Here is an 8,950-nt window from a genome sequence, read left to right on the forward strand (position 1 = left end):
AAGGAACCCAATCCATAGAGAATCCTTCGGGGCCTATCCAGAAATCTAGCTTGCCAAGCCGCTCATCATTTTCATGAATAAACCACTTTTCAAGTACAGATTCTTTGCAGGCTCGTTGTCGACGGCAACGTGTACGTATAGATCAGTTATGCCTGAAATGGTGCAACAATAGCATTTAAATATCTTGTATTTAGAATAAGTTCTGTACACACGTGTATATACCTACCGATGAGCAGAATGCTCTAGTGCAAGTCTATAAACATTGTCCCTTACTAGTACACAAGACAACATGGTTTGCACCATATTTAGAAATGTTTCTAGTTTTACCAATACACAAGACAACATGTTTGCATCATCCCCTGGGGGCAATTTCACTTGCCTTGAACGAAATGAAGAAACTTGTAGCATTTCTTTGATGACTTCAAGTTCCAAGTTCTAACAACAATATATCAAGAAATATGTTCATGGTTAACTTAGATAGTGCTGAAAACATCAATCCGATGACAAGGTGTACAAACTGAAAAGGGTCAGTCCTTTCAGTGCTAAACCGATTTCAAGTCCAGAAAGTGGTGAACCTCCCTCAGCTAACATATAGAACATTATGCCCCATGTATTTAAATAGCAAGACAGGTTAGAAAACAAAAGAGGGAGCAAAGGAATCCTTATTTGAAGAAAATGCATGCTAATATTCTAGTCTAGGAGGCCTCTCTAGAGAAGCCAAACAGTCACAAACTATATCATTGCTTCCTTTAAGTTTCCCAACTAAACATAAATAATATGTAGAATATTATTCAGAGAGACCCTTATTTTTTTTCTCATTGACAAAAGAGGTCAGACAAAACATAGTCCTAAAGAGAACCTTACAGACAGTCAACCCATTTATATATGGGTAAACTACATGTTTAGTACCTAAATTATTACTTTGTTCCGTATTGGTACCCAAACTTTTTTTTTTTTCAAATCATACCTAACGTTTAGTTTAAGTTCAATTTGGTACCCCGTCGTTAAAAAATTAACATAACTACTGAAGTGACATTTTTTATTTTTTCTCAATTGTGACGTGACATTACCTTATGGTGACATGTCAACATCAACGTCAAGTTTTTAACGGTAGGGTACCAACATGAAACCTAAACTAAACATTATGTATGGTTTTGGAAAAAAGAAGAAGATAAAGTCTGGGTACCAAAACGGAACAAAGTAATAGTTTAGGCACTAAACGTGTAGTGTACCCTTATATATTTAACGGGCTAAATTTCTAAATGATTGCACCAAATAGCCCGAGTTGGTGCGCATTTAGCTTTACCATCTTATACCAAAATTCATAATTTCAATTTTCAGATAGCAACAAACTGTCCAGTACAATTGTTTTATTAAAGTGAGATGATTATGAAAGGGCAGGACATCATAAAAGATTAATGCATTTGTTACCCCATTCTCCAGCTACTGTCTTTGATTTCGAGACAATGTCATAACCTAAGCCATTTCTGTGCAGTTCCCTAGCTACACATACGTTGCTTAGGTATGCTCTTCCATATTCAGCTTCAATCCCCTGTCAAAGAAGGCTCAAATAGAGATCAATTTATACTAAAGCAATCATTTTGATGCTAGAACCTATATATCAAATTATAGCATGATAAATTTCATCAATGTTATTTCTAATATATTAACAAAGATCCACAAGTGATTCTCAGCTACATTACTCGGTCTTTGCAGTGAATGTTGAAAAATAGTATGTGCCTAAACAAGTTAGTTCAATTTTTCTAAGTTTTTCCAAATATCTCCGTACCCTTTTTTGGATATGTGTAGAACAAGGGTGCTACAAGGAAAATAAAAGTCTGAGAAACATATTTTTAGAAATTCAGTTGTCATTTCCTACTATTTTAATTAGTTAAATCTTATTGAAAATTTTTATTCTAGGTACGATTGAGTCCTTTAGCATCTGGATCATGTAATTCAATAGGAAATTTGTAGGTTGACGGCAAATTGTTGTGGAACAAGTCATCAGTATACAGTATAAATACTCTTACCTCAATCATAAACAAGTATGTTCCACTTTTGAAGAACAATAAAGAAGCCCTAACACCTAAAACTATATCGTTAACTGAATAAGCACAAACATAACATTGAGAAAATGTTGAAATAAATGAATACCTCTGGTTTCCTTCCAGGTATTTCTTCTGGAAGCCAAAGACATTGGTTAAGATCAAGGGTTCCAACAACAACTCTATCCTCTCCGTTGGAAGTAAACTACAAAAGAAAAGGGGGAAGAATGATAAAAAAAGAGTAAAAAGTGAAGCAAACAAATTTCAAGAAGGCATACGTTTGTCTAGAATTACAGCTCATATTATATTTGAAAAGTAAGCAGAAATTTGATATTGGAGATTTACAACTAATAAAGAGAACACAGAAGGGCGTAAAACCCTCATTATTCCAAACCCATAACATCAAACGGAGAAGATTTTCTTTTACCTGACATAAATCATTAGAGAATTGAATTGCACACAAAAGAGCCTATAAAATGACAAATTAAGTACGAAAGTATATCCAGAAAGTTATCTGTCTAATGCCTGCAAGTTCACTAATATCGTACCTTGGGGTCTCTCAGCTATCCAGCATTACCTGAACTAGTTAAAACTTAAAAAAGAAAGTTACTATTAAAGAAGATTTGAATATCCTGAACTTGTCCGTTATTCAACTTATTCAAGTTCCAATCTTGAGAGGTAATCTTCTTCCATTTTTTTTTTTTGCTAATAACCCTTTCATATTGCAGGCATACCATTTAAAGTTTAAACTATCAGCAAAAGAGAACTATCCATTTCTGCATGGTTCCTTCTTTTTGCCACATGGATAAATATCATTTCCTTTCTGATAAATGCCTAGTGTTCAATTTGATTTGGTTCCAAACACGCAAAACTAAACCTTAATATGTTGCTCTTTGCCAGTATCTGTCCAGTAATGACAAACAGACACCCGTAAGATACATCCTATCTAAAAGTATTGAGTTTAGACATTCCTCAGTTCATCAAATTTTTCAACATCATTATTACAGAGATTCTCCTAGAGGAATATATGGCACACTGAATCTTGTTAAAGTCTCTAATCAACAAAAACAATAGCATTGACATGCCAACATGACATTTAAAATTTGAATCATTATAAGTTGCAAAAACCTAAAAAGAAAGCAAACAAACCTTACATGAAGCACATAAATCATTAGCAGAGTTGATAATTGTGACAAAGGAAGTGTAGCGTTTATGCAAGATACTCTCTTAAAGCCTTCCCTCTTCCCAGCAATTCTTTCCTTTAGCGCCAAAAATTCACGTTCAGCCAAGTACCTTTATGATCCTAATACTTGAAAAGGACTAAATACCGTAAGTATCATAATAAGAAGATAATAGATAGAAAAATTACAATCCTTCAGGAAACATTTTTCTTTCTAGTTCATTTTCCTCGTAATTAAAACAATGCTGCACTAATGGGGTATAAAACTAGTTCTTACAATACAATACAATACTAAATCTAAAACATCATGTCAGTCCAAGAACAGCCAGTATATGTTCTTTTCTACACATTTCGACATGGGATAGAGTAGGGCCAGAAGCAGAATTTCAGGGGGTGCAAACTTAGGAAGTTATATTACAAATCTAGGGGGTGCGAAATTACAAAATTCTAGAAGATGCAAAATTAGATCATAGGAATTTGAAGTTCCCAGGGGTGCCCCAGCACCCCCTCATCCTTCATACAGGGCTCATTTAATCTCTAGGCTGCTAGAAAATGCCTATGATTGGAAAAAGTCATGGACATTTAATCCATCACATGCATAGCTCGGAAATTTCTTATATGATAAGATTAACCATAGTTCATACGAGTGATTTTTATGATTTTACACAGTTTCCTCAACAAGGACCTTCCATAGGAAGTAAAATTACAGAGACTCTGATGAAAGTCACCAAGGAATTTTCATATGAAACTCTTAAGACTATGCAATTTCAACTTCGAAGGACCCTATCACAAATTTGAAAGGCATTGACAAAAAAGAAGAGCAAAACAACTCTGTATTTCAGCTGTTAAATTAGATGACATGAAACTCCCTTTTCACAAACATCAAATCGACAATCCTTCAAACCTTCAACAACTTGTTAAAAGCCCAAAACAAAACGCTGCCAAATTGTTAATAAACCAATTAAAACTCCCGCGTTGACCAAAACAAAAGCACCCACAAATTCTTAACCAACAGAAAGAAAGAAGGTCTCACTTGGATGCCAAAGGAGGAAGACTGAAAGTCATTGAATGAGCGAATGCGGAGGCAAGCAGCAGCCCAAAGCTGGTCCTCCTCCACCGCTTCAGCAACAGCGAGCGAAGACCTGTCAATAGGAAGGGACTGTTGATGATGGTGAGTGGTGGTGGCAGCCGCGACCGCAGGGAAACGGATAGGGCGGCCGGTGGTAACGACGGCAGAGGACCGGTGGCCGGAAGAGAATGAAGAGGAAAACAATGCGAAGAAGGCGGAGGTAATGAGAGGAGTGTCATCTTTGAAATAAGAAATGTAGTGGGAATGGGATTAATGGATAGCTAAAATTGGAGTGACAAAAGAATCAATAAGGATTAAATGGATAACCGAACGTATATGTATGAATTTGAAGTCGTCAAGCTTTCTTCCTTCTTTCACTCTATTTGCATGACTGGCCCCTACTTTTCCAAGTCATATCCTCACGGTCATATGTGAGGACAAGCCCAAACCTTTAGCCCATTTCTTATTGAGCTGTCATTGTAGGGTTTTTCGGGCTTAATATTGAGGGTCCAAAAATTATTTGGCCCAATGGTCCCAGTTAAGTAGGCCCCATGTGGGCTATTACTTTAATATATTTAATGGGACTCGTCGCTTATCTCTTAAGAAATTAATTTTTTTAAATTATTTTTAAAATTAAGTAAATAATTTTGAAAAATAAAACGATAAAACTCGTTGCTTTGACATGACGAGTTCCCTTGAATTAAAAAAACTAGTCGTTTAGAGCCGTTGAGCAACGATCAACTATAACAGTCAATTAACAACGGTCACCATGGAACTTGTCACATCGAGGTGAGGAGTTCTCTCGGATTTTTGAATAATATAGTCATTTATAGTTGTTGGGATCGAGGTTATAAATAGTGGTTTAGGGTTTAAAATTTTTACCATTTATTGTTACGAATTTTTTTTGAGAAAAAATAGAAGTTTGTGAAGAATTCCCATAAAAATGTCTACTTGAGAAGAAATATTACGCCTTGATGGTGCCCATATTTCTTCATTCGAACTCAGTTCGGATGAATAACGAAGCATTCATCAACGAGGAATGACATTGAGAGATCCGCATCAGCGGATGATTATATATCTATAACAATTTACCCTGTATCCAACCATATTTATGCGTGGTTTTAAGTTGAACCGACATTGACTTCGGCTCTGATTGAACGTTGGATTCTCGAGACTCATACTTTCCATTTTTCGAGTGGTGAAGCGACGGTTACGTTAAAAGGTATCACTTACCAACTGGGTGTTCCGGTTAATGGTACAACCGTCATGAGGTGGAACGATCACAACCTATTCGGTATTGTTCATAAAGTTTTAGGAATGATGCCACCAGGTCTTAGACGGGTATCAGATACGGATCACTTGGTTGGAGTTCGAATTTCAAGTGACAAATGACTCTACCAAGAAGGAGGTCGTATTTACATCCCGAGTGTATCTTCTCCAATTAATTGGAGGGATATTATTAACAGATAAATCCAGTAATTTGGCGCACATTCAGTATCTTCCTATATTGAATAATTTTATTGAGTGTCGTAATACTAGTTAGGGCTTGGCGATTTTGACTATTTTATATCGGGAGCTTTATAAGGCTACAATTATCGAAAAGGGTCAAAAAGCCGATATAGCGGACTGTCTATTATTGCTACAGTCTTGGGCTTGATATCAGTTCCTGTTTTTTACGCCAATTACAACAGCCTCAGTTGAGTTTCCTTTGGCTTCAATGTTTTTTTTTAACTTTATTTTAATTAATTTTTTAAATTAATTTTTTTCTCTTTTAATTTTAATTTTTATATTTTTTAGATGACACATAAAATAATCGAGACCAAGTTGTCGGGTGCAACTAAAAGATATATACGAATGAGGATTGATATCATTGATCGACATGCGGTAAATATTCAACTGTATTATATTAGTTATTTTATTATTTTTTTGAAATCGTTTAACTTTATATATAATAACTTTTATAATTAATGTTTACAGTTTTCATAGCTTTCGTATTGTAACGAAGAGATCTACCAGTTACTGCCACTGGTATTTTTTGATGGGTCGGAGTTATTTTGTGTCGTAATGTCTTTATTACACTTTGTGATTATCGAGATGCACGTCACAGATAGAGTGTTGTGACAGTTTGCGTCTAATCAATTAATTCCTATGTAAATATTTGATATGGATGCGCTCCATAGAATTGATACGCATAGGAAGCATACAAAAAATTGGCATATGAAGCACGTTGTTTATATTGAGCAATAGAATCAGTTCTATTTATCTATCTCCGTGCGTTACGAGATCACACCTACTGATCTAAATTTCGACATTTTTCTCTATCTCTGAAATTATGAAGCAAATGAGAAACTCTATCTAACGACATCGGAAGAGAATGAAGAATGGTCACAACTCAAGAAAAGATTCACAAAGTTCAAGAAATCATCATTATCTTCGTCTTTTGCTTCTACCGATTATTTTGCATCTCATGCTAGTTTTGGTTTTTATCCTCCATATCATGCTTCAACCAAGACTCAACCGAATTGGGTTGAAGGTTCATGGGATGCAATGCAAGACACTCAAGCATCTTCGACAGAACATGCAGGTGAGGGTGAATGGGATCATATGATATATGGTCAATAAGGTAGCCAAGTCAATTCAATTGCGGCAATGATGACGCCAAATACCATAAGTATCTCTTCATCGTATTTCGAAGGTGGATCTCAGAGTGTGTTCAGTACACCTCCTCTTCAAGAAGCAAACGAAGATGAAGACAAAAACGATCAAGGTGAATGATCTCGACGTACTCGACAAGTCTCATGTCATTATCATTCGATCACTCCTCAGTATCGTCAAAAACTACGAAAATATAAATAAATTTTATTATGTATGTATTAGTTTGTACTAACTCTTTTATTATTTTTTTGGTAATAAAGTTATTATGTATTTACCTTTTCATAAAGATTATTTAATTAATTAATATATATTTTTAAATTAAATCCGGACAAACTCATCACCTCGAGGTGACAAGTTCAATGATAATCATTAGCAATTGACCATTGTAGTTACCCGTTGACAATTAACTCGTCACCATCATTTTTTTTAAATTAATTTTTTAAGGGACTCTTCATGTGACAAATCTCATTAAATATATTAAAATAATAAATCACATGGGGCCCACTAAATTGGGATTATGGTTGCCTTGACTCGAATCCTAATGAAGTCCCTGTAGAAATTGTTCCTACAGTTGACAACGTTGAATGACTACACCCCATGGAAACATGCTAATCCAGTTTGTTAGATGCTTAAATTGATGGCCTTAAGAGGCAGATCAATCAAATTCCGAAGAAAATTGTTAGGTATAGGGCTGGTGTTCTGGTCATTGAAACATAGTACCTATTTTCATAGGGTAAACTACATAAATGACCACTGAATTATTTAAATGAGTTCAATATAGTCACATGCCGTTAACATTTAATGGAGATATTGACGTGTCAGTTAACAAAATTAATATAATTAGGGCATAGGACCTTGTAAAGTTACGTACTCTCGACACTGGCACCCTACTTTGTCTTCTTCCATTTTGGTCACTATTGTATATGATTTGTTTCCTTGGATTTTCAATTAATGCAATTTGATCATGATTCTGTTTTTAATTTGTCTAATGCCTTAATTTGATCATTAACTTTAAAATTTTTTATTTTAGTAATGTATTAAATTTATAGATTAAATCACCTAGATTTTAGAATTAATCGTTGAGCCAATTCTCACACGTGTTATCAAAATAATACATATGTTATATAACTTGTTTAAGTTTAGGCAAAAAAATAAAACTAAAATAACTTACTTGCATTTAAAAGCAAGATCAGTTCGTAACCAAGCAAAGCCTTAGCCAATAGGCTAAATCTAACATTTATAAATTAATTAAAATATTTTATATATTATATCATAGTTAATGATAGAAATAAAAATAGACAAGTGAGGGTCGGTTAAGAATATGATAACGCTTAAATTGCTAAAAAATCTAATATATTATTTATAATTAATTTAAGATTTAATATTTTTAATTATATTTTTTCATTTTTTATATATTTATGAATGATCATATATATAATTATATTTAAAATTAAATTAAAAATATATTTAACATACATGAACTTACGAGGACAATTTAAAATAAATTTATCATTTGAATTTTAATTTTTTTCTTATGATTATAATTTGAATATTAAATTATTTCATATATATAATCATTAAAAAATAAATATGAAAACAATAAATTTAGTTTAAAATATTAAAATCTTAAATCAATTATAAATAAACTATTAGATTTATTTTAGTGATTTAAGTGTCGTCAAATTCTCAATTGACCTAGATGTAAGTTCTCACTTATCTATTTTATTTTTTTATCATTAAGTATAATATATATATATATATATATATATATATATATATATATATATATATATATATATATATTATAATTGATTCCTAAATATTAGATTTAGCTTATTGGTTAAGGCTTGCATAATTACTAATTCATTTTGTGTTCAAATCCAATCAAGTTATTTTATTTGTTTCTGCCTAAACTTGAACAAGTTGTATAACATATGCATTATCTCAATAACAAACATAAGAATTAGTTTAGTGGTTAAGACATGCAAGGTTACCATTGGG

General features: G+C 33.2%; 1 pseudogene; it reads right to left on the reverse strand.

The window, feature by feature from the left end:
- Nucleotides 1-7: 7 nt before the first annotated feature.
- Nucleotides 8-3,337, reverse strand: LOC120172612 (annotated as a pseudogene).
- Nucleotides 3,338-8,950: the final 5,613 nt, after the last annotated feature.

Source organism: Hibiscus syriacus, unplaced genomic scaffold, assembly GCF_006381635.1.
Source record: "Hibiscus syriacus cultivar Baekdansim isolate YM2019G1 unplaced genomic scaffold, ASM638163v2 tig00111873_pilon, whole genome shotgun sequence".
Classification (NCBI taxonomy): Eukaryota; Viridiplantae; Streptophyta; class Magnoliopsida; order Malvales; family Malvaceae; genus Hibiscus; species Hibiscus syriacus.